Source organism: Neofelis nebulosa, chromosome 2 (genome assembly GCF_028018385.1).
Source record: "Neofelis nebulosa isolate mNeoNeb1 chromosome 2, mNeoNeb1.pri, whole genome shotgun sequence".
In the NCBI taxonomy this organism is placed as follows: domain Eukaryota; kingdom Metazoa; phylum Chordata; class Mammalia; order Carnivora; family Felidae; genus Neofelis; species Neofelis nebulosa.
The window spans coordinates 35,162,267-35,189,764 of NC_080783.1; the positions used below are offsets into that span (position 1 = coordinate 35,162,267).

General features: G+C 39.8%; 1 pseudogene; it reads right to left on the minus strand.

The window, feature by feature from the left end:
• Positions 1-2,159: 2,159 nt before the first annotated feature.
• LOC131490286 (aldehyde oxidase 4-like) overlaps positions 2,160-27,498 on the minus strand; it is a 66,779-nt pseudogene continuing 41,440 nt past the window's right edge.

Genomic DNA, 27,498 nt, shown 5'->3' on the forward strand with positions numbered 1-27,498 from the left:
ACAATCTATGAAATGTAATACTTTTAAAATTAATTTGCATCTGTGACAAATGTGTCCTCCTACTTTGCTGATGGAAAAATATACCAGTAACCCTATTTTTGCTGTTATGTCTGGCACAATGAGTCTGTGTGGGTTGGGTTCTAGGCAAACTAGATTATTGGGTAAATTCAGACATTTAAAAATATATGTACACACACAGACTTCTCTTAGAATAAGAGACACTGACTGAAAGACTTTTCTTTGGAAAGAGGCTTTTCCTTTCCACTGCCAGCCTTCTCTTCTTCCAATCTGGTCTCAACACACATAAACAGTCATGCACGCTAATTCTTCCAGCACAAAATTACTATTAATAAACACAGAGCTTACCATCTAGCACACAGATCACAAGTGATTTAGTTTGTTTATTTGTGTTTCAAACCTCATAGGGACTGAACACCTTCTCTGGCATAACCCTGAATTTCCTTAGGAAAATGCAATGTAAAGTAGCGAAGAAATAACTGAAAAAACTCCAGTATTTTTGTGTTCCTCTGAAATGGCAAAAGGAATGTGGTGCTGATTTCATCTATTAGACACCAAACCAAATCAAGGTGATTTGAGATCACCGTTTTACCGTTCATGGTTTTCCAGAAGAAGACACTATACCACTAGCATGGCTCATGGCAGATGAGGACCACCTGGAGGCTTTGGATGGTTTACATCCCTAAGCCTCATCTAAACAGGCCATATGGGAGTGGCAGGAACCCGAAGATTGTGGTAAGACTTGCAGTGCTGGAGATCACAAGAGCCAATTACAGACATCTCTTCCAATCCCATGTTCAGAGACCTCATCATTGGTGGCTTGGAGTTGGCCAAGGTGGGCGTATTTACACCATGGAGATTGGCAAACGTTATAAACCATGCATTTTTCAGGCAAGCTGGTTATTACAACCAAACCTTTGGCTTTGGGGATCCAATCCTGAGAGTTTTGGGGTGGATGATTTTAGGAGTCAGCAGATTTCTGAAGAACAAAGCATGAGCATTTTCTTCAGTTGTTCCATGGTAATGAAAACCCTACCATGTTTTAAAATCATGATGCTGTAGATCTTCAGTATAATCCAAATGAAAAGAAGAATTTTTGATTCTAAGCTTCCTTATATTTTTGGTGTAAATTTGCATCCTAAAACATAATAATGCAGTGACCTAAACCACAGAGAATAACTGAAAGATACTAAAATTATCTTTGACAATTGGGTGCCAACCTACATTTTGCTCTGGTTTGAAAATTTTAAGGTCAATCATGTATTCTTTCATTTTCTAAGAACAACATAGGATTAAGACACATGGATAGACTAAGGTATAAATGTTGAAGGATCATCTTTAGGAATCTAAAAAAGATCAAAAGAAGGAAGATAATAAAATGCTGTTATATAAAAAACTTGTAATTCAGAAGAAAAAAAATTTAAGGTTTCTTTTTTTAATTTATTTTTGAGACAGAGAGAGAGAGAGAGCATATGCACAATTGGGAGAGGGGCAGAGGAAGAGGGGGGACAGAGGTCTGCACTGGCAGCAGAGAGCCCAATGCAGGGCTCAAACTCATGAACCATGAGATCACGACCTGAGCCAAAGTCAGATGCTCAACTGACTGAGCCATCCAGGCACCACAGAAGAAGAAGAATTTTTTTTTTTTTTTTTTTTTAAAGGACAAGTCAGGGGCACCTGGGTGGCTCAGTCAGTTGAGTATCTGACTCTTGATTTCTGCTCAGGTCATGATCTTAAGATTGTGAGATCAAGCCCCATGCCAGGCTCTGCACTGGGCGTGGAGCCTGATTGGCATTTTCTTTTTCTCTCTCTTTCCCTCTCCTGCTTTCTCTCTCTCTCTCTTTCAAGATAAATAAATAAACTTTTAAAAAAAGAACAAGTTGATGTCCATTTTATTATCAAAATTATATAGTTTTTTTGTTTCTTTCAATCCTTGAGACATAAATCTTTTTATCCTTATAAACTTCTTATGTTTGGGATAAGATATGTCTTATTCAGAAGCCCTGTAATTGCAATCTAATTTTATACTAGAGCCTCATTTAGGGTTGCAGTAAGCATTTCCATATAGGAATAGTCCCTGAGGATAGTTCTAGACATATTTTAACAGATGGAAAATGAAACTGTGTCATTAGTGTGTCATTACAAGGCATATCGAAGAGTGCCAAGTGACTTGATATTTTAAGTTAAATTATTTTTATTAGTTTGCTTAACAAATACTTTCTGAATAACTGACCAGATCAGATATCCATTTAACCTAATTTTGTTATTAAGGTAATTAAAATACCGTATCAACTTCTTTTTGATAAAATGTTTCAAGAAATAAGCTACCATGTCCATTTGCTACTAGCACTGGCTCATTTAAGTCTGATTTTCTTTGAGGTCTAAAACAAGCCATCATTTGAAGAGGTTCACTCACTCTGCAGTTGCTTTGGAGCATATAGGTAGTAGCAGGTGAAGGCAGAGTGAGAATTTTTATTGGAAAACATGAACCTGCCCTGTGCTTTTGTCATGTTTACCAAATCCATACTAAGAACCTGGAAGTCCATGAAAGTGGTGATTACAACAGGGACCTCTCCTCACCACCCTTACCATGTCAGTAAATTGATCCACACAAGTTACCCTAACCAACTCAGGAGTTGCTGGGTCACTCAGGGTGAAGGTCTTGGTCAGCCCCCTTTCTTTATGGGCAGCAGTGACTGCATTCATATATGGTCAACAACACGGAGGGTTCCAAAACATTCCAGCCTCACCCAAACCCTGAAAGGAGGGCAAAAGGCTGTCAGAAATGTCTGGTTCTCCTAGGACTAATTTGTGTACACCTCCCCCCCCCTCCCCCCCCCCCCCACACACACACTCTCTCTCTCTTTCTCCATCTCTCAATTCACCTCTTCTGGCTTTATAATCCTCAGAGTAGAGTATGTCTGAGTTGCCAGAACTGAATTCCCCTCACGCTGATTTGTGTATGGAGTCCTCCTCAAAGTAGCTCATGAAAATATCCCAGGACATTAGGATAGTGGGACAGCTAAAACCTCTGTTCGTCTGCCCAGGTAATGTCCTAAAGACCAAAGCCCTTGGTGCCCTCTAGAATATTCCAACTTGGGCTCCAGACCATTTATGTTTAACTCAAAACCCAAGTAAAGCAACCACAATCTTTATGGCTAAGCCTGAAAGACTGAAGTGCTTGGCTCAAGCGTGAACTGTTGAAGTCCACATGTGTGCTAACTTCCTTGGTGTGTGTTAGATGTTTCTGAATTAACCATGTGGTAACATTATATTTTGAATGATTCACCAACGCTTCTTTGTACTTATTTTTTTTTCTTTCTTTCTTCAAAGTAGTGTGGTCTGTGGTTTGTGTCCAGGCCCTTAGTGAGAGATGAGACAAAGGGTTCCAAGCAGATAAAGCCTATCTCAGGCTTTGGTTTTTACTCTGAAGCAAATGTGGAGGGAAAGGGATTGCTGGTAGAAGTAAGGAGGAGGGGGTGAGAGCAGAAAGGTCTTGTGTCCTATTTGGAGCAAACTGGCAGGGAGGTGGCTACACTCTAAAAGGCAGAATTGCACCCTATGTTAGGATGGTCTTTAGAGATTCTCCCAGTACAGAAGAGTAGATAGAGGCCCTTCAGACAGGAACTCTTGCCTTCCTCCCAATCTTGACCTACATTCAAAAAAGAGAGGCAATTTCCTAGAAAACCTAAGGTTCATCTGCCATCTTTCTGGCCAGATGTGGGCTCAAAACAGAACTTAAGTTGGGGAAGTTGTGTTTTTTGTGCACTTGCGTTCAAGAGCTCTCACCATAGGTCTTTATGGGTCAGTTGAAGCCCATATGGTCCAGGGAATGTAGAGTCAATACCTCTTGTATTAGCAGCTATTAATAGCTCAGAGCAAATAGTGAGAAACTTGTTTGAAAGCCTATTCTGATTTGGGGAGAGTGTGGAAAGAGGCAGATAAACAAGAAAAAATTGAGTCCGGAGGACATGTGAGAAGGGTGAAGAAAAGAAAGTTCTGGGTGGGTGAAATTTGCCGACAATTTCAGTTTTATCTTGTGGTGGCCCTCAGCCTGATGACCCATGATGCTTGGTTCTTCCTTGACCTTTCTTGTTTGATTACATTTGTTTCATGATGTCAAGACTGAGCACCACTCTGCCATGAATTGGCTTTTCTTTTCCCTTCTCCTTTTCAATTCAAAGGAATAAGCAAATTCAGGGAGCTGTTTCATTATTTCTTGAAAGAGTAGGTTGTTATAGACTGAACTGTGCTCTCTCAAAATTCATATCCTCAAGTCCTAACCTCTAGTACCTATGAATGTGACCATATTTGGAGATAAGGTCTTTAAATAGGGGTCTTTAAGGTGTGCCCAAATCCAATATCACTAGTGTCTTTATAAGAAAAGGAAATTAGGACACACAGAGAGAGACATCAGACATATGCACACAGAGGGGATGACCATGGGAGGGCACAGTGAGCTGGCTGTCTGCAAGCCAAAGAGAGGCCCGAGAAGAAATCAAACCTTGATCTCAGACTTCTAGTCTCCAGAACTGAGAAAATATATCTCTGTTGCTAAAGTCACCCAGTGTGTGGTAGTTTGTTATGGTAGCTCTACAAACTCACATAGAGGTCTTGATTTCTTACCTTGGTTGGTTAAATGACGGTGGGATTTTGGAAGTGCACCAAAGTGACACAGAGCTCTTCTGGTATATCAGTGACAGTAGGGATTTTGTAGTCATCTGGACTCTGAGAATAAAGCACACCTTCTGGGAAATATTTCAGTTCTTCTATGGTATATAATCTCATGGCTTGGATAAATTCTCTTTCAATCTATAGGCAAAAATTTCACAGTTTATAAGTATATGATACTGATTGAATATATATTTCAATGTGACTGAAAATGGAGCTCCAAACCATAGTGAGTCATTCTTGACAGCCTAGCGTGGATTTTATGAAGGGTTCTTCAGGGTCTGGTGTTTGCCATCCTGCCTGGCCTCATCCCTAGTTCTTGCCCAGGTGCCCCACACTCCAGGTACCCGACACTTGTCAAGTTCCAGGTAATTATCAAGCCCACTAGATTTCACTCAGATCGCCAAGTCTTTGTTTTGTTTTTTGTTTTTGTTTTTAATGTTTATTTATTTTTGAGAGAGAGAGTGAGAGACAGAGCATGAGCAGGGGAGGGGCAGAGAGACACAGAATCCAAAGCAGGCTCCAGGCTCTGAGTTGTCAGCACAGAGTCCAACATGGACCTTGGGTTCACAAACCGTGAGATTATGACTTGAGCTGAAGTCAGATGCTTAACTGACTGGGCCACCCAGGTGCCTCCAGAGCTCCAAGTCTTTGTAAATGCAGTTTCTCCTGACTCTCTTCACTGCTCCTTACCTCAGCTTGTCTTCCTGGAGAACTGCTTTTCATCCTCCAAGTTCCTGCCTATTTGGAGCGTGTGGATCCTCCTACTACTTCCTGGTTGGATTTAGGAAGCACTTCCTTGAGGCTCACTGAGTCTTGAACACATTCCCCCATCATGGTGGCTCTCAGAGGGCATTTTCCTTGTTCGCCTCTCTCCTCTTGCTCTCTCTCACATTTATAGACATACTGAGGCCTTGAACTTCTTGTATTCTGTTATTAACATGTGGCCTGGTACATATTTATCTTAATAAATATCTGTTGAATTAGATGAGAATTAGCTAACATTAAAGGAACATGAACTAGAAAAATGGAACACTATTAAGTTATAATATATGGATTCTTCTCTTTATAAAGTACTATGAAGAGCAGATAAATGTTAAACAAGACGTGATGAAAAAAACTTTTATCAAATTAAATATTTTTTATTAAAAGCCATTTTGAGTTCTATTTACAAACTGTTATGCTCTAAGGGGTGTCTGCCTGGAGGCTAAAAAATTGAAGGAGAGTCACTGTTTGCATTTTATTGAAATGTAAAATTAAGGAATAAGGCACACAAATTTAAAAACTGTATTTGGATATTTCCAAATGTTTGTCCCTAAAGGAAAATATCAAAGTCCAGGAGATGCAGTCTAACACACTTCTAGTTTTCTTTCCTTTTCCAGTGGGACAAATGTAGGGTTTTTCTGTCATGACATCTCCCTTTATGCCTTTGCTTAAACAATAAAGAGGCAAGAATGAGCTGGGAGGAGGTAGAAGAAAGGGAAGGGGAGGCGACGACTGGATGAGCCATGCGAGGGTCTCAAACTTTAAAGGCTTCAGATGAATTTCAGGTGTAGGTTAAATGTGCAGATTCTGTCTCAGCTAGTTAGGATGGAACAAGTATAAGCCTGGGCTTAATTCCTGCACAGGAATGTTTCCCATAAACACTTATAAGTACTTCTACTGCAGGGTCTGAGGACCACATTTTGAGAAGCACAGAGGGATCAATAAAACTATTAGACCTTATAAAGCCCAGTGGCCAATCCAGGTAAACAAGTCTCTCAGGACTTAGGATGCTGGGAAGCTGTTGGCAGATGAAAGCACCATGTGTCTGTCAAGTGCGACACCAAGCTGCTCAACCTCTCCAGCATGCTGCTTGGGTGTACACTGTGGGCTGGCTGCCTTGCCTCACCTTGGGGCAGTTGGCAGGTCTAGGGTGGGCTGATGTGGCTGGTCCACTGGCCCCACTTTCAGTAGCAAGGCTAGGAAAAAACAAAGCTCCATTAATAGCTGGAAAGGTTTTAACTCAAAGTTTAAAAAGACTTGGGTGCAGTGGGGAGCCTGGGTGGCTTAGTCTGTTAAGCACCTGGCTTTGGCTCAGGTCATGATCTCATGGTCCATGATCTTGAGCCCCACGTCAGGCTCTGTGTTGACAGCTTGGAGCCTGGAGCCTGCTTCGGATTCTGTGTCTCCATCTCTCTCTTTGCCCCTCCCCAGCTCATGCTCTGTCTCTCTGTCTCAAAAATAAACAAACATTAAAAAAAAGACTTTGGGTGCATTAATTTTATTATTTATGAGATCAAAATCAGAGTTAAATTCAACAGGAAGCAAAAAAATTGTGCTTAAGCATTTCTTTTTCTTTTATATTTCCCTAAATTGCACAGTCTGTATAAATTTAATATTAATATGAATACTAATGTAACTTTATTAATATGTACTTATATAGTGTTTCCTAAGTATGAACATATTAATATTCATGAAGAAAAATTAGAAGGCACAGAGAGTTATAAAGGAGGAGAAGTCACACATACTCCTGCCATACAAAGACATACAAAGACAACGATTAACTTTTTTTTTGAATTTTCTTCCAATATTTTATCTATTTGTGTGTGTATGTAATATAATCTACATTGTAGAATACTTGCACCTGGTATAAACAATATTTGGAGGATTCTTGGAAATAATATTCTGAATGGAACTGACCAGAAGTTCCTATGGTCATGGGGTGGTCTTGGTATCACACAATTGTCCAATGCCCAGGGCTGGGTTTATGCTGAAAGCAGCATCCATGTCAATGTCAGTCCTGAGGAGCTATTCCAAGAGACAATATATAATGGAAAAATATTATTTATTTAAAATAGATCTTTACTAAAATTTTATATGTGTTCCTGGTTCTTCCACTGGGAGGATCAAGTTGATTATTATGTACACATAGAAAACATGTCAAGGTTTGTGTTTACACTATCCAGATGGTGAACACAAATGTTGCTCTTTACCTTATGAGCCCCAGTCAGACAGTCAGCTTCAACTTCAGAACAGGATGCTCCATAAACAGAATGTGGATAGGCATCACCTTCCTCCTTCTCCCAGTCCATATCTGTGTGGTAGCCTCTGAGAAGAGAAATCAGCAGTGAAAAGAAAAGGCCCTTTCCCCATGAGTGGTCTCATTGCCCCCTGGACTGTGGGGCCTGGAGATGGACAGAGCACCTACCCCATGGTTGAAGGCCTCCCTCCCCTTCTTTGGCAAGGGGGACGTGTGACCAGAGTTCTAAGAGTAGCACCGCAGACACAGGGTGAAGGTCCATTGGTGTATGACCCCTCCCCTCCAGCACATGGTTACTGGAACTGGTCAGAGTGTGTGTAGATAGCTATGGCGTCCCTCCTGGTCAGCAAACAGCTGTGGCCCCAAGGAGTCCCCGGGCCTCCCTGCCATGACCCATGACTAAGGTTAACAGTGGGCATAGCAGAGCTCCTGTGCTCTCTGGGCATCTGTTCAGGTTTATGAGTGAGCACCATCTCTGCCCAGGTGTAATCTAAACCAAAGTAAAAATGTCTTTTACTTGAAATATCCAGTAGTCAAGAGATTGATGGATTCTTCTAAGGCTTTTGCAATCTGGAAGACATGATTAGTTGTGAAGAAATACAATTAGGGAAAATAATGAAAAATACCTTGAATGCTGGGCTTGCCTCCTCTTGTTTAGAACAAGCTTCCTACCCACATTCACTTATGCCTTTTATAAGCCATAGGTCATGCTTTTCAAGAGAGATGCTTAAGGGCAGCTGCTAGCTGTGCTCTGAGGCCCTCTATTTTTTTAGGTTGCACAGTATAAAGTTTGTTATTTTAAAACCCTTTTTAGCTTTTTAAATTAAGGAGGGGGCTAGACCACATTCATGTACTTTTTACATAAGTATCTACACAGATAAGTATATATACACACACATGTTTATATGTATATGTGTGTGTGCATATAGATGTATGTACTTTTACTCTGCTTTTTCTCCCCCAAATTATTTGGCTGGGTGTCTCAGTATATTGTGTCAGCTTTCCTACTGGAGTAACCTGAGTAGGGCTGGAAATAATAATACTAATTTTAAAAATAATAATAATTATTATTAAAAGTAGAGTAATCCTTTTAAAAAAATATTTTTATTTATTTTTGGAGAGAGAGAGAGAATGAGCAGGGGAGGGACAGAGAGAGATGGAGACACAGAATCTGAAGCAGGCTCCAGGCTCTGAGCTGTCAGCACACAGCCCAACACGGACTCAAACCCATGAACCATAAGATCATGACCTGAGCTGAAGCTGGATGCTTAACTAACTGAGCCACCTAGGTGCCCCCAAAATAGAGTAATCCTTTCATAGTAGGACTGCTATTATCTCTGCTGCTCTGGGGAGAAAACCAAGGTCCTGAGGCACTGTGGGGGAAACTTGTCTACTAAAGCTAGTAGTGACAGATCAGGGACAGCAACCCTAAGTTGTGTTTTACTTTACAGCCCCTGCTGTTATCATGTTCTGAAATAAACTCAAGTTTCCGTGAATACAGACATTGGTTTTGCTCTTTGGAAAGGCAGAAGTAAATGTTAATAAATGCTTTGTTTCTTGAATGGGCACCACTGATCAGCCCATGCACTGAGGGCCATCACCCATCTGCATGTATCTGTCTTTTCCTGGCAAGGATAATAAAGAGAACATTCACTCACTCCTCCCATCTTCCTGCAGGGTTTTTCCTGACGATTGGCTAAAGACGGGCCATAAGAATTTGGCAGGCATTCTAAAAGTAAATATTTGAAATGACATCAGAAAAAGAAGGCACAGGAAACAGGAAAATGTTAAATATTTAAATCAATTCTAATGTAGTCTCTCAGTTTTGTGAACCTGCTTCCCAATCCTCTAGGCAGGGTTTCTTAAAGTTGAGTAATGTATGGAACCCCTTTGAGGAAACAAATATGCCTGTGGATCTCACAGTGTTGATGTCAATTATTTTTATTATAATGTTGTTTTAATATATGCTAACATAAAGCTAGGTAGCGTCTCCTTAGAGTTATAGCTCTTTTATACCTCCAAAGCAAAAATAAAATGATGAAGCAGACAAACCAATCTTTATACCAATAAAATTCAAATAACAACATTAATTTAGTTGGTTGATGATGTTGTTTCTCTGAAGCTAAATGCTGCTTGGAATGTGGAAAAAGCCTTTATTGTTCTAGCACACATATGTTGAAGCTAAGTGTACCTACTGTGTGCCAGTCAACAGATCAATTTCCTGTCCATCCTTCTTCTTTAAAATGCCACTAAATTTTCATCTACGCTTTATACCTTGCCCTCATCTGCTCTTCTCTGGGCAAGAAAAAAAAAACCAATTACCTATGAAGCCCATCTCTGCTCTTTTTTTTTTTTTTAATTTTTTAATGTTTTTTTTTTTTTTTTTTTTTTGGGAGAGAGACAGACAGACAGAATGTGAGCAGGGAAGAGGCAGAGAGAGAGGGAAACACAGAATCTGAACTAGGCTCCAGGCTCTGAGCCATCAGCACAGACCCTGGCGCGGGGCTGGAACCCATGAACCACGAGATCATGACCCAAGCCAAAGTCAGACGCCTAACTGAGCCATCCAGGTGCCCCTCTGCCCTTTTCTTGTTGCCTTGACACAAAAGATAGTTCTTGGTCCCAAATGTGGGCAAAGAGATCTCATGGCAATACCCCACTTATAAAGTGGTCATTCTGATGATGTAAAATGTACTTTTTAAAATTTTTAAACATTACTAGTGAAATGAAAATAAAGAGGATTGAGGTGAAATCTTGGGCCCTTGAGATTATACCTGCTGACCCTTGATATCAGTGGGCCCCAAGTTGGCTTCTACCCTTACTTCAAATACAAATCTGTTCATGTCTGCCCTTACTTATTCATCTTAGCCTCAGAACACCTCTCATGTTCCCTCTTAGTTTCTGTTCCTTCTTTTCTATTATCCACTCTTTGGGAAATGGTTTCTGACTTCTCATGTGTTAGGGAGATCCTTGTTTTCATAAATCTATCTTTCTGGTTCATTCATCTTTCAATCACTGACTTTATTACAAATGGGTGCCTTCCAAAAGAGGGCCACATCCAAGGCAAACCGAAGTTACAGGGTTTCTGCCTGCTCAAATATCAGGTATTTGTCTCCTTATTGTGTCCTGACCTCACACTCCTACGCATAACTTTACAGTCAGCAGTCTGATAGTCTCCTAAGATAAGTGTCCCCTATTTAAGAGAGTGAGATATTGCAGAGAACAGTTTCATTTTTTTGTGACCTCCTGAACTCCTTTATTTGTATGGAGAATTCTCTCACCTTATATTCCTTGGTAGGGTCACCTTCCTCTATTAAAGCTCTAAATGCCAGATACAAATTTTTCCAGCTTTTTTTTTTTTTGCATTATAGAACATTTCAAAATACATAAAAGTACAGAGAATAGTGTACTAGCTCCCCTTATCCAGCTTCAACAATAAACATTTATACCCCAACCTCACCCCTCTGCTATTTTTCTTACCTCTTCTACTTTGCTCCCTTCTGCTCTCTCTGCTCCAGTTCCCCTGACCTGTTGTGGCTTCTCAAGCACAGTAAGATCTTTCTGCCTACAAATACCTGCATGGCTTCTTTCCTTGCTGCATTCAGGGCCAGGCTCAAGCACTTATTCATTGTCTGCTATGAGGTCAAGCTCTCTGTGTTTCACTCACTGCTATTCTCTAAGTGTTTGTAGCAGGACCTAGCATATGACAGGTCCTCAGTAAATGTAAGTCACTGTGGGATCAATAAAAGAGGTCACACAAATTTACGACTTTTCTTATGATGATTCTTCATTATAAAATATCAGAATATTTCTAAAAATATGTTGTTTCCTCTTTGTGTGTGTGTGTGTGTGTGTGTGTGTGTGTGTGTGTGTGTGTATGTGTGTGCCCCTGCTTTATCAGTGCTTGAGATTATGCCTCATCATGTGCTGGGTGTCTCTCTGGCACCTGGGCCTGCAAGGTAACTAGAATCTGGATAAAAGATGAAAGATAGACTCAGTCACCTACGTGTTTTAACCAAATTAGAACTTCCCAGAGTGTTTCTCTTGGGTGCTAATTCTATAGTATATTAAGAGGGGTTTTATTAATTAAAATGTTTTCATGGTTAAGTAAGCTTGGCTTGTCAGAGCCTTTATTATGCCAATATGCATCATAAGCCTCTATGAGTGGGATGTAGTATGTAATATTTTCCAAACTTCTTGGCTATAGAATCCTTTTTTTTCCCCCACTGAGAACGTCATGGGATCACTGTTCCAAGGAACATACTTTGGGAATCCATGGTTCACATGATATATGGGCATATTCAACAGGCTGAAATTTTCTCTTTTCATCTAGGTGTTTGTCTTTGTGGGTGACTAATGGTTAAGCAGTGGTTTTCTGGACATTGGAGGGTGGGAAGGAGAGAGGTGGTGGTGGCGGCTTTGTTGCATGATCTTTGTAAGCCACCCAATGATACTATGAGATGGGTGGTATTTGGGTGAAGTTTTGCAGAGAGGAAACTGATCCTTAGAGAGGTTAAAAGACAGGCCAAGCCCTACCTGGAATTAGGATGTCCTATTAGTGATGGGATTACTCTGTACTTCTCTGGTGTGCTGGGGTGAGAGCAGGGAGGGACACTCTCACCTAAGACAAAAGGAGGTTGCTGAAGGTACAGCAGAACGTTAATTATGAAAAACAGCCCAGGACATCAGAAAAAGCACCAAATGGGAGCCTAAGAAAACTGGACTTGGAGTCTTGGCTCTGTAGGTAATTAGCTAAGTGATCTGGAACCAGCCACATGACTTCTCTTGGACTCAGTTTCATCTCCCATAAAAGAAGGGTGGGGACAAGGTCTCTTCCAGCACTGTCACCAAGGGACTGATAAATGAAAGAGAAGTCACCTGTACAGCCTTCCCATTGATGTCTATTCCCATGGACGTCACTGTGAAGATACGATTGGGCACCATGCTGGTGCTTGCTTCAGACAGATGTATCTATGACTGGGGGATGTCTAGTTCTTGACCAGCCACCTGCCAGAGGTAGAAGAAAAATATTGTTTATTTCATTGGTTTTAAGTTCCCCTCCCCCCCCCCCCATTAAAAACCTTTAATTCCTTTTTGAACTGAATATAAAACCTGAGTATCCTATTGGGACAAGCATTTAAGACAGCATCTTGGGTTTTATATGCAGGTTATGAGTTTGAAGATTTTAAATGGCACTGTAAAAGATATGCTGCTTTTCAGGGACATGTGGCCAACCAAAGAATCTTTTTGTACTTTTATACCACTTTCATAGGAACCATGTAGCACTATGGTCACTCTGGGACATCTTGCTTAGTATGACACATGCAGGCAAGGTTGAGGTCCTGATCTTACTGTTTCACTTTTATCTTCTTGTGACTTACAGACAATTTAGCAGACTATGTTTCTTTTGTGGGACATTTTGCAGGCATAAGGATTTTGTTGTAAAGAAGCAGTATATGTTCAAAGAAGGCCCTGTGGATTTTTGTAATTTCCCAATTCCGAGCACACTATTAAATAATATTTTTTAAAAGAAAGTATTTTCTTCCTATTTCTCATTTGGGAGACAAGCTTTGTCTCTCCACTCCCTGCCACCCCACCAATGGTTCCCACATTTTTGATTCAAGTGTCATATTCAACACATTCTTATTTAAAAGAAAAAAAAGATGGGGAAATTTCCTACTGCAGATAATCTCTTACTCTTTAAACAGTATTAGAAATATTTCTTTGAATTAGTACATGGAGGCCAGTCATGTGGAATTCTTAAGTAGAATGTGAATTCTACAAACATAATCTCTCATCCTATTAAACACATACATTTCAAACTGAAGATCTGAATTAACATAGCATTCCTTTGAGCAGGTGCCATAAAGCTGGAAAGTATTCTTTCTTTGAAAACTGGCATCACATTTTTCAGAAGACCTTTTGTATGCAGGAAGAATATATCACATATTTCCTCTATTCTAACACCCAGTCCTTCGCTTTGCAGTTCCGCATTGCTGAAATCAAGATGAGTCTTATAATTGATCTGTGCACTTAAAATGATGGTATTTCTCCTGCTCAACAAAGAACACAGTTGCTAGGCTGATGGTAAGGTGCTACACTTTTCTGTAGTGGAGAGGATGGGCACTAATCTTACCTGAATCATTTTGGTGTGATGGCCTTGTCCCATTTCACAGCCACCATGAGTCACCAGGACAGAGTCATCAAAACAGATGTGGATTAGAGCGGCAGCCTGGGGGAAATAACTGCACCAGTTTGGAAACTGATATGGCCAAATGTTGCTGAGAGTTTAGCTGAGGTTGCCAGATGAACAGTTTTGCTTTATTGACCCAATGTATCACTGTTCATACTGGAAAAGAAAGCCATTGTAGGTGGCAACAGACAACCCCTTTCAATAACTCCCACACTTAAAAACCATAGATGTTGATGTATGAATGGTGGCTCTTCTCCCCTCCAACCAGTCTCCTGCATACTGGAGGCCTTGTGTAATTGATTTAGGCCTCTGCAAAACCCCAACTTGCCCAATAGTCTATTATTCTTCCCTTGTAGGACATGAAAATTAATTTTACAGCAAATAGAACTAGTATAAATAATTTCCAGGTACAAATTGTCTTGGATACTAGAGGAGTTGGAAGATATTGAGATGTTTTAATGGTTTCCAAATGCTGCTGACCCTCAGGATCAGGGTAGGGAAAAAGTATGGGTCCCATTCTGGAAATTCCAACTCAGTAGAAGATTGGAGGAAGGGCCTAAGTATCCATTTTTTAAGCTCCCAGGTGATTTTGGTGCTTGGTCAGATTTGGGATCCATTGATTTAGTCCAAATTCTTCACTTTGCACATGGGGCAATAGAAGCCTAGGGAGGAGGAGAATGGCCAGACTCACATGCCTAATTTGTAATAGAGTCAAGACTGGAACCCATAACTCTTAGCTTGAGTCCAGTGTCCTCCACACCTATGCCAGGCTGGCTCCTTCAAACTAGCAGCTGTTGTCTTTCTCTGGGGCTGGCTGCTCTAGTGGAAGAATCCATAGTTTAGGGACCAGGCCATAGGAGGGAGGAGGCTGGGCTGTGTTGCTGTATTGGGTGGTTCTGCAAGTCACTGTAATTTTCCTTTACAGAAATCCCTCTCATATGCTGGTGCACATGGCCCAGCATCCTGCATGGGCTTCCTTGGGGCCTCTACCCCCTGTGTTGATGCCTGTGTCCCTGCTATGAAGCATAGAAAATATCAACTAATTTACCTATGCTAGTTTCCTGAATCTGCAACTGTATTCTCAGAACTGTCAAGTTCTCTCCAAGAACTTTTAAACTTTGTATTTTCACCTTATGGTAATTTAACAAGAGTAATGGATAACCAGATACCAGTGAGTATTGCCACATGCTTTCAGAGCCCATGTTAGATTTTATGGTGATGACTGTATAAGCACCAAGTAGGACTACTTTAATAATGGGGTATATTAGAGATGATAAGAGGTGGGACAGTGAGTCATCACACCATACAGAGGCATTTGGGATAAAGACTTCAAAATGCCTTGTGCAGCAGCAGCCAGAACTACCATCATTTTATGAGTGAGGATGTAGTTTTAAAGAAGCAACATCATCTACTACATTAAGTTAACATTACTATTTTCTTACTGGCACTTATGATACTATTTTTAGGTAATTTCCAACGTTGTTTGTATTTCATAAGGGCCTAAGAGCTATAAGAAGTTTATTCCTTTCTTTGAGTTTATACACAGATAAATAATATTAAAGTAAATAATTTAAGTGGTCATTGAGAATCTACAAAAATTTTTTCCTTTAAAGGGGGTCTGCATATTATTCTGACTTGAGAAACGCTACCTGGGGGAAACAGCACCTACTCCCAGAAGTGCAGCCTTCGCCTCCTGGACTTCTCCTCTCTCCCTCTCATTTTGCTTTTTGCCTTGTTAGTGGACCCCAGGGGAGACTGTGTACAGAAGATAACTGGGTAAGAGACAGCTCGGCCACACCTCATTCACACCATGAAGGAGGCCTCCCATCTTCCTTCCTTGGCATGGGTTGGTTAAGGGGACATTTCAGAGATCGATGGGGATGGAAGCAAAAAAATAGAAGAATCAGAAACAGAACTCTATGAAAAACTGTTAAAGATGAAACTAAAGAGAAGGCACAGCAGTCACTGAGCTTTAATATAGTAACTTCAAATTCCTATGTGAATGGGGCAGGTCTGTCTGTTCTCTTGTGTTTCTTCAAATGACCCCACTGCTGCCGCTAAGAATTTAAGGAGGACAGAAAGAGATCCTCTTATTTCCCCTAATTCTCTCCTGGATTTGAAATTAGACCTCAAACCCCAATACTCGTGTCTAGGGCTCTGCTCTAGGTCAGACCCCTTGAGCTGGACTTTATCTGCTCATCATTTAGATCTGCCCTGATACCTGTGGTCCCCAATGCTTGCCTAAATCTACTTTGTTTCCTGCTTTAGGAAACCTCCCCAGTTTCTTCTTTCTCCCTACAGGGGACCATCCCCAGTTGCATACAGTTGCCATTTTCAGACAGTCAGTCATGTGGAAAACTGTTTCTGGTGAGAAGAAGACACCTCTCTCAACCTCACCCGATTGTAGTCGGCCACAGGGACCCAGTGGTAAATTTTCTGGGGACCATGGCAAGCCTCCTCTTCTTCCAGTAGTTCTTTTTGTTAAATTCCTTCACAGTGAGTTCCCTACCATAGGATGAAGATTTCTCCAGACATTCTTTCCAACATCTTCACAAGGGCTCTGGATTAAATGTCTGCTTATAAGTTGTTTTGCTAATCCTTTTATACATGTTCATTTCTTTAACCTGAGAGACAATAACATGGATTTTAAGGGTATATGCTTATTCTATTACAAAGCATACATTTTTGTTATACACCCGATATGAAGAAAGTTTTTCTAAAAACTGGCTGTAAATATGCAAGTGCAAGTATACACGTATAAACATACAATTATAACAATAATTATACTAACAGTAGAAACTACTGGTGAATACTTCATATGTTCCATATCTCAATTAACTTCACCATAATTCTGAGAAATAGCAGGTACCAACTATTATGAGCCCTGTCACAAGTTTTGTTAGTGGTGAGACAAAATTTTGACTCAAAATTATTCTACTCACACACAACATTTCAAGTTCAAATTAGCTCCACAAAATCTTGAACTGTGGTAGAATGTTTGCATAAATGGCAATCATTCCATTCTCTGTATTCATGCCTTTAGGTGGTTTCACCCTGACTCTGGAATTGGCCATATGACTTGCTTGGGCCAAAGGGACAATACGTATTAACACAGGCAGACACTTGAAAAGGGATTGTGCATTAGGGCTGGCCACATTCTTGTCACTCTTGGGAACTCTGTAACTACTACCATAAGAACTATTCTGGGTTAGTCTACTGGAGGATGAAATCTGAAGTTGACATGATCCTTCCCAGCTGAGATCTCTCCTAGACTAATCAGCCCAGTGATCACCAGACATGTAGGTAAAGCTGTCTTAGACCATAAAGCTGCAGTGGAGCTGGCCCAGAAGAGCTACCCAGCTGACCTTCAGAACCAGAGGAAATGCTTTCTGTTGTTTTAAGTCCATTACATTTTGTGGTTGACTTGTTAATATCAAAAGCTGATACGCAGTGTACTTTATTTCTTTGAATCTGTTTAGAAGCCAATATAATGCGATATGTCAATACTCAAGATATATTTGAACCAGTGATGTCAAAGTTTTATTAGGGGGTTCTGACTTACTACCTCTTCAGGTGGTAAGTTATGCTGAGAAGCCACAGCAGTTATGTAAGCTACCACTATCACTGAGCCTTGGGGAAGCCAAATCCGCGAAGGCAGTGTTGGATGGCAAAAACATGATGCAGAGGCTAGGTGAACATTCCCAGGAGCAGCAGACCCTAGTGTATTTCATGACAAAACATGTTCCCTGTAAGGTTAAGGTTTTGATCCTCCCTCTACTCATCTACTCAGATAATTTCAGCTTGATTATTTTAATGATTTAAAACATAAACATTTTGGGGTGCCTGGGTGGCTCAGTTGGTTAAGCGGCCGACTTCGGCTCAGGTCATGATCTCATGGTCCGTGAGTTCGAGCCCCACATCGGGCTTTGTGCTGACAGCTCAGAGCCTGGAGCCTGTTTCAGATTCTGTGTCTCCTTCTCTCTGACCCTCCCCCGTTCATGCTCTGTCTCTCTCTGTCTCAAAAATAAATAAAATGTTAAAAAACATAAATAAATAAAACATAAACATTTTAAAGAATTAAAGTCAATGAAAAAGTAATACATGTTACATCTGAGTCAAAACTTATAGTGATTACATCTATTTTACACAAAAATCTTGTAAGACAGGTAGATTACTTTCACCAATTTGTGGGTGAGGAAACTGAGGGGGCTTGTCAAGGTGACCTTGTGAGTGAGTGGCAGTTCAAGAGCAGGGCTTGAACACATATCTTCTGGCTCAGGTCCAGCGTTCTTCACCACATGCTAAACATACCCTTTGGAGATGAGAGTCTATGACCAGTGGGACAAAAGCAAGCCGTGGTACAGGACTAGAAGGACATGATGGCATTGGCACAGCCAGGACTGCTGACAGTCACAGCTGTTATGGTGACTCTTACTTGTTGGTGGACCAAGGCACTGACAGCTCCTAGTGATGGGGTTTTGGAGTGGTGGGGTCTGGAGCTGATGGCCAAGAAATGATTTTTTAGATGTCTTTGATGCAATGATTTTATTAAAGCATAGGGACAGGACTGGGGTTGTGAAGAATGATTGGTTATATACTATGGAGTTATGGGAGGTAAAGGCAAAAGAGAGGCCTCCAGAAGGACTTTCATATGCTAAAGAGGACTCAGAAGATACCAGAGGCCTTGCTATTGTCAAGCTAAAGTTATTTTCCCTCTGGTAAGGCATTAACATTAAGACAGTAGGGAGTTCTGGAGAAATGTTCTGCTCTGTATTTGCCTAAAGTATTTACAAATGGGCTGCAGGTTATAAGAAAATTTAATTTTATCTACCATTTCCTTCTTAACTTAAAAAAAGTTTTTTTAGGGGCGCCTGGGTGGCTCAGTCGGTTGAGTGATCAACTTCAGCTCAGGTCATGATCTCACAGCTCGTGAGTTTGAGCCCCGCGTCGGGCTATGTGCTGACAGCGTGGAGCCTACTTTAGATTCTGTATCTCTCTCTCTTTCTGCCCCTAACCCACTCGCATTCTGTCTCTGTCTCTTTCAAAAGTAAATAAAACATTAAAAAAATTTTTTTTTTAATTTTTAATGTTTATTTACTTTTGAGAGAGTGAGAGAGAGACAGAGCACAAGTGTGGGAAGGGCAAAGAGAAAGGGAGACACAGAATCTGAACAGGCTCCAGGCTTTGAGCTGTCAGCACAGAGCCTGATGCTGGGCTTGAACCCACAGATCACGAGATCATGACCTGAACTGAAGTTGGATGCTTAACTGACTCAGCCACCTAAGTGCCCCCATTTCCTTCTTATCTTTGTTTCTCACATCACTATAGAGGGGAGGGTAATGTTGGGGCTCCAGGAAACTGAGTCTATAGGTTTCTGGAGATCAGGCTATTGATAAGATAGCCTTTTTCTTGTAATCTACGAAGACATTTGTAAACTGATGGAGACTCATGTCCTGCATGATTGTGATCTCTATCAGTTAACTATTTGTTTTCTCCTTTCCTTTGTTCTTAGGCAGCCAGGAGTGCCTGAGGAATGTCACACATAACCCTTGCCTTATGCTCCCTCATCACTAGCAGAGCAGGCTTGGTTACTCCAAACACTCCTCCAGTTCTTTCCATGTGGCAGGTGATTCTACTCCTTGGAACATTTAATGCTGCAGCCACAAATTCCTGCAAGAGGTTGAGTCCCCAAAGCCACATAAGTGCAATTTTATAGTTTATTTCCTCACCCATGTACCATTGTCTAGCCCTCTGCCTAGTCAAAGAAACTCAGTTATTTAGCACTTAGAATATTTACAAATTTGTGCAACCATCACCATAATCTAATTTTAGAACATTTTAAGCATCCTCAAAGAAACCTGGATCTACCAAGCAGTGACTCCTTATCTTCCTCCAGTCCCCTAGTACTAGACAACTACTAATCTACTTTTTGTCTCCATAGATTTGCCTGTTTGGAACATTTCATATAAATGTAATCTTACAATATGTGGTCTTTTGTGGTCTGGCTTCTTTAACTTGGCATAATGTTGTCAAGGTTCATTCATGTTGTAGCATGGAATAGTACTCCATTCTTTTTTTATGGCTGCATAATATTCCAAAGTAGAGATATACCATATTTTGCTTACCCATTCATCAATTGATGGACATTTGAGTTGTTTCTACTTTTGGCTATTCGTGTATAAATTTTTGTGTGGACACATGCCTTTAATTCTCTTGGGTAGATACCTAGTTATGGAATTGTTGGGTTATGTAGTCACCATCTTTAACATCCTTAGAAACTGCCATGGTATTTTCCAAAAATGGCTGTGCCATTTTTCATGCCCACCAGCAATGTATGAAGATTTCAATTTCTCCACATCTTTATCAATAGTTATTACTGTCTTATGATTTATACTCATTCTAGTGCATGTGAAGTTGTATCTCACTATAGTTTTGATTTGCATTTCTCTGGTGACTAAGGCTGTGAGCATCTTTTCATGTGCTTGTTAGTCATTCTTAGACCTTCTCTGTTTATACAAATCCTTTATTGGGACTGCTTTTGATACTGACCCAGGTTCTGGGCTGTGAGCTGTGACTGTCCTGTGCCCCAGTTACCCCTGGGAAATGCCTCACGAAGTTGACTAATCATACCTTAGAAGGTATTGTTGGTAGGCAGCAATGGTGACTTGGGAGGACATACATGTTATCCATTTGGAGCCCAGAGCTACATACTCTCTGTCAAAAGAGACTTCAGAGGTGATCTTTATCATCTCCTTCAATTTATAGAAAAAGATATCGGTGCTTGGCAGCTTGTGGGAGATCACATGGCTTTTTAGGGGCAAAACCATAACTCCTCACTCCTATGCTGTTCCACTTTAAAACTTGTAACCACAGAGGCCCCAGTCACATCCCAGCTCAACATCAGTCCTCTCAGCCTTTCATTTTGCCTTGAATACCAGCTTCCTCCTCGCATTGAGTCTATCCATCCCTTTAGGACCCCACAGCACCAACTCACTCTGCTCCACGAGGAAGCCATCAGCTTTCCCCCTCAGTGATGCTCTTCATTACTCCTCCTCCCAGTATAAATATTTAAATATCCTCCTGTGCCAGACACAATTCTAGGCCCAACAACTCCACATTTCAGAAGAGGGGAATTTCAGAGAATCCTTTACTTGCCTAGGTGGCAGCCATGCCTTATATCTCAACCACTGGACTAGGATTGGAAATCATCTGCTACTGCACAGGAAATGCAATAGCTTTACTGGTGCATCACTAATACATGAAAATATTCAGACAAAGAAGCAACACAAATGAACTACAAAGGGAGATTTAAATATAATACTAAGGCTTTGACCTCCCTGAGATTAGGTTTTTCACCATCAATTGTTATAAGGGTAATATAAATCTTGCCCTAAATTTTGGAAGGTAGCAAAATATTTTCCCTTTCAGGGAAATATTGCCCCATTTTTCTTCATTCTGGACTGTAGCTAATATGAAATACACAGAGCATCAGAGGCATAGAAGTGGAAGGAATCGAAAGTCCTCTAGAGCAGAGTGCCTGGTTGTCAGGGCCTCACAGCCTACCGTCATCTGGAGTCTCATTTTCCAAAAATATCCGGTTACTTGCACATGGCTTGAAAACTGGGTTCCAAGCTGTAACGCCATTTCTTTATCTTCTTCTTTTGGGATAGCCAAGATAGTTTGCATTTCCATGTAAAAATTTCCCTGCCCTTCTATGTGGACCTCACCTGTAAGGCATAAACACAGGACAATGTTCAGTTGAAAGTCCCAGACTGGTGGCTGTCAGTGACATTTGGTTTATGGGGAGCAAGTTGCTTTAGTTTGTGGAGAGCTGGACTTTGTATCATTTGGTTAAACCACTTTTTTCTTTATTTTTTTAAAATGTTTATTTATTTATTTTTGGAGAGAGGGAGAGGCAGAGAGAGAAAGGAAGAGAGAGAGAATCCCAAGCAGGTTCCATGCTCAGCATGGCCAAGCCTGACCCGGGGCTCAATCTCATGACCATGAGATTATGACCTGAGCAGATATCAAGAGTCAGATGCTTAAGCAGCTGAGCCACCCCGGTGCCCTTAAACTACTTTTTTCTAATTAATCTTCATTGTGCACAAACAGCTGTATGACCCTGGGTCATTCCCTTCCTCTCTCTTGGCCTCAGTTTCCTCATCTGTCAAGTGGGATGGTGAGATCCATGATGTGCTGGACTTGAGCATACAGACAAACCTGGCCACATATCCAGGCACTGTCATCTCTTTGTTCGGTGACTTTGGCCAACGTATTAAACTGTCATTTCCTCCTCTGTAAAATCAGGGTGGAGGTGGGTTAATAATAATATGTACCTCAGTTAGGTGATATTAGAATTATTGAATCAAAGAAGATAAGTAGCTTGTAAAAGGACACAAAGATTTAAAATGGCAAAGCTGAGGGGGCGCCTGGGTGGCTCAGTCAGTCTTGCAGGTCATGGGTTTGAAGCCTGAGTCATGGGTTTCAGGCTCAGGTCATGGTCTTGCAGTTCATGGGTTTGAGGCCTGAGTCAGGCTCAGTGCTGACAGTGCAGAGCCCAATTGGGACTCTCTTTCTTTCTCCCTCTCTCTCTGTCCCTTCCTGCCTCTCGCTGTCTCTCTCAAAATAAATAAATAAACTTAAAAAAGAAAAGGCAAAGTTGAGGTTGTTTCTTTCCCTAAAACCAGCCAGCTCTTGCTGGTTTAGCTGATACTTTGGCTTGCCCAGTACATCCTTATCCTTACCATTTTGTAGGTTATACCAGAAGAGGCATTTGGCCCTAGTTTAAATACTTGGAAGGAATTTTTACTTTAAAATGAAATAAAGTACTAAATACTTCAGTATTTTCACTTTAAAACTAGCCAGTGTATGTCAACTATAATTCAATTAAGAATAGCAACAACAACAAAAATTAGCCAAAAGATTCCTGTGCTGTTAAAATAAGTGAAGAGTTATTTTTGCCAGGAGTCAAAGGATTTCTTGAAATTATTTCTTGGGGCAACAAAATGTGAGTCATGCAAAATGGTTAAAAAAAAAAAAGCACTCTTCCAGATTTTAGCAAAAGACTAAAAGCTTATAGAACTCTCCATTCTAGTTATTTAGAAGAGGGTACTAGGTTCTGTGAAAATTACTATTTTCTTTTACCTAAGACCGATAGTAATTCTTTTAGGAAATAACTGTGCTTCTCAACCCTGGTTACACATTAGAGTCATCTGGGGAATGTTTAGATAAATACTGATGCTCTCATCCTGTACTCCAGTTCTGATTTCATTGGTCTGAGATGGGATTTTGGTATTGGTATTTAAAAATATATACTAACTAGGTCTTTGCCAGTGTAGTATGTCAAAGCAGACCAACAAAGAAATAAATTATAGTATCAAGATTGGAAAAGGTAAATAAAACTGTCATGATATGTTTGTGTGTACAGAAAATTGAAGAGAATCTATAAGACTATTAAAACAGTAAGTGCATTTAGTAAAGTTCTTAGATATAAGGTCAGTATATAAAAGCTAATTGTGTTTTTATGTATTAGACACAAGCAAGTAGAAAATTAAATAAAAATATCATTTAAAACAGCATTATAAAACACCAAATACTAGGTATAAATATTAGAAAGGATGTGCAAGATCTCTATATAAAAACTGCAAAGTTACTGAGAGAAATTAAAGTAAATCTGAGTAAAAGGTGGTATCTATCATATTCATGGATTTAAATGTAATACTGTTAAGATTTTGAGTCTTTCAAGTTGATATTGTTTCAATGCAATACAAGTCAAAATCCCAGCAAGTTATTTTTTAGTAAAAATTGATGAACTGATAAATGTATATGGAAATGCAAAGAACCTAAAACAGCTAAGGTCATATTGAGAAAGAAGTAGGAAAATGACATTATACTCTCAGATTTCAAGACTTACTATAGAGTTATAGCAAGTAAGACAGTGAGGTCTATTACAAATACAGATAAACAGATGAATGGAATATCAGTTCAGAAATAGAACAACACATATGTAGACACATGGAAAATAATAAAAGCTGCACTGCAATTCAATAAAGGAAAAAATAGTTTTAATAGATGGTGTTAGGTCAATTGGATATACACTTGAACAAAACTGAAACTTTACCCCTGCATCATGCCATATAGAAAAATTAATTTGAGATGGATCAGAGACCTAAACATCAAGGCTAAAGCATTTTATCAAGCTTCTAGGACAAAACAGAAAAATATCCTCATAACCTTTGGATAGGCAAGAATTTCTTCATGGGCACAACAGCATTAACCATTAAGAAAAGACTGATAAATTGTACTTCATTAAAATCAAGAACTTTTGTTGATGAAAAAGAATTGTGAAGACAGTGAACATGCAATCCACAGGTTGGGAGAAGATATGTATGATACTTCTAATCAACAAAGAACTTACACCAAAAACATGGAAACTTTCTATTAATTTGTAAGTAAATCAATTACTTATTATATTAATAATTACATTAAAAATAATTATATATACTTACAGCAATATAATTATAATATTAATTTAATGATCACTTTTAGTTAATTAAAAAAACAGGCAAAAGGCTTGAACAAATATCTCATAAAAGAGAATATAAAAATGGTCAATACACATATGAGAAGGGTTCAGTATCAACAGTCATGAAAGAAATTTAATTGAATCCACAATGAGATACTACTTCATCAGATTAGATAAAACTAAAAAGACTGATAACAACAGAACAATGCAATTCTCATGATTGCTAATAAGAGTATAACTGGAATATATTTTTTTTCAATATTTGGCATTAACTACTAAAGGTAAACATATAAAAACACTATTATTTGGCATTTCTACTCCTGGGTATATTTCATTGGAAATGAGTGCTTATGTTCACAAAAAGATATGTATAAATTATAGAAATTTTATTAATAACATACTCAAGTTGAAAATAGCTCAGTAGTGCATCGGTAGTAGAATGGATAAATAAATTGTGGAAGATTTATATAATGGAATACTCCTGTACAATGAAGAACTACTATCGATCTATGCAACAACATGGTTGAATTTTCCACACTCACTGTTGAATAAAAGAAGTAGGCACAAAGAAAGTTATATTATAAGATTTCATTAATATGAGGTTCAGAAGAGGTAAAACTTTGGAAGGGTTACTGACTGAGAAGGAGCAAGAGGAAGCTTTCTGGGGGTGCTGGAAGTGTTCTAAATATGTTTTTATTAAGAAAGGATGCTGAATTTTGTCAAATGCTTTTTCTGCATCTATTGGCAGGAGCATATGGTTCTTATCCTTTCTTTTATTAATGTGGTGTATCACATTGATTGATTTGCAAATATTGAACCAGTCCTGCAGCCCAGGAATGAATCCCACTTGATCATGGTGAATGATTCTTTTTATATGCTGTTGAATTCGATTTGCTAGTATCTTGTTAAGAATTTCTACATCCATGTTCATCAGGGATATTGGCCTGTAATTCTCCTTTTTTGTGGGGTCTACATCTGGTTTGGGAATCAAGGTAATGCTGGTTTCATAGAATGAGTATGGAAGTTTTCCTTCTGTTTCTATTTTTTGGAATACCTTGAGAAGGATATGTATTAATTCCACTTTAAATGTCTGGTAGAATTCCCCAGGGAAGCCATCTGGACCAGTACTCTTATTTGTTGGGAGATTTTTTTTTTTAATTTTTTTTTTTTCGACATTTTTAATTTATTTTTGTGACAGAGAGAGACAGAGCACGAACGGGGGAGGGGCAGAGAGAGAGGGAGACACAGAATCAGAAACAGGCTCCAGGCTCTGAGCCATCAGCCCAGAGCCTGACGCGGGGCTCGAACTCACGGACCGCGAGATCATGACCTGGCTGAAGTCGGATGCTTAACCGACTGCGCCACCCAGGTGCCCCTTGTTGGGAGATTTTTGATAACTGATTGAATTTCTTCACTAATTATGGGTGTGTTCAAATTTTCTATTTCTTCCCATTTGAGTTTTGGTAGTGTGTGGGTGTCTAAGAATTTGTCCATTTCTTCCAGGTTGTCCAGTTTGCTGGCATACAATTTTTCATAGTATTCTCTGATAATTGCTTGTATTTCTGGGAGATTGGTTGTGATAAATCCATTTTCATTCATGATTTTATATATTTGGGTCCTCTCTCTTTTCTTTTTGAGAAGTCTGGCTAGGAGTTTATCAATTTTGTTTATTTTTTCAAAAAACCAACTCGTAGTTTCATTAATCTGTTCTACTGGTTTTTTTGGATTCCATATTGTTTATTTCTGCTCTGATATTTATTATTTCTCTTCTTCTGCTGGCTTTGGGGTTTCTTTGTTGTTCTGCTTCTAGTTCCTTTAGGTGTGCTTTTAGATTTTGTATTTGGGATTTTTCTTGTTTCTTGAGCTAGGCCTGGATTGCAATGTATTTACCTCTTAGGGCTGCCTTTGCTGCATCCCAAAGGGTTTGGATTGTTGTTTTTTCATTTTCATTTGTTTCCATATATTTTTAAATTTCTTCTTTAATTGCCTGATTGATTCATCCATTCTTTAGTAGGATGTTCTTTAACCTCCATGTGTTTGAAGGTTTTCCAAACTTTTTCCTGTGGTTGATTTCAAGGTTCATAGCATTGTGATCCAAAAGTGTGCATGGTATGATATCAATTCTTTTATATTTATTGTGGGCTGTTTTGTGACCCGGTATGTGATCTATCTTGGAGAATGTTCCATGTGCACTTGAGAAGAATGTGTATTCTGCTGCTTTAGGATGAAAAGTTCTAAATATATCTGTCAAGTCCATCTGGTCCAGTGTATCATTCAGGGCCATTGTTTATTTATTGATTTTCTGTCTAGATGATCTGTCCATTCCTTTAAGTGGAATATTAAAGTCTCCTGCAATTACCACATTCTTACCAATAAGATTGCTTATGTTTGTGATTTATATATTTGGGTGCTTCCGAATTCAGTGCATAAACATTTATAATTGTTAGCTCTCCTTGATGGATAGACCCGGTAATTATGATATAATGCCCTTCTTCATCTCTTGTTACAGCCTTTAGCTTAAAATCTAGTTTGTCTGGGGGTGCCTGGGTGGCTCAGTCAGTTGGGCGACCAACTTCGGCTCAGGTCATGATCTTGCAGTTTGTGAGTTCGAGCCGTGCATCAGGCTCTGTGCTGACAGCTCAGAGCCTGGAGCCTACTTCAGATTCTGTGTTTCCCCCCTCTCTCTACCCCTCCCCTGCCCACACTCTGTGTCTGTCTCTCAATAATAAATAAACATAAAAAAATTAAAATCTAGTTTGTCTGATATAAGTATGGATACTCCAGCTTTCTTTTGACTTCCAGTAGCATGATGGTTCTCCAACCCCTCACTTTCTTTTTTTATTTTTAAAAAAAAATTTTTTTAACGTTTATTTATTTTTGAGACAGAGAGAGACACAGCATGAACGGGGGAGGGGCAGAGAGAGAGGGAGACACAGAATTGGAAGCAAGCTCCAGGCTCTGAGCCATCAGCCCAGAGCCCGACACGGGGCTCGAACTCGCAGACCGCAAGATCGTGACCTGAGCTGAAGTCAGACGCTTAACCGACTGAGCCACCCAGGCGCCCCTCCA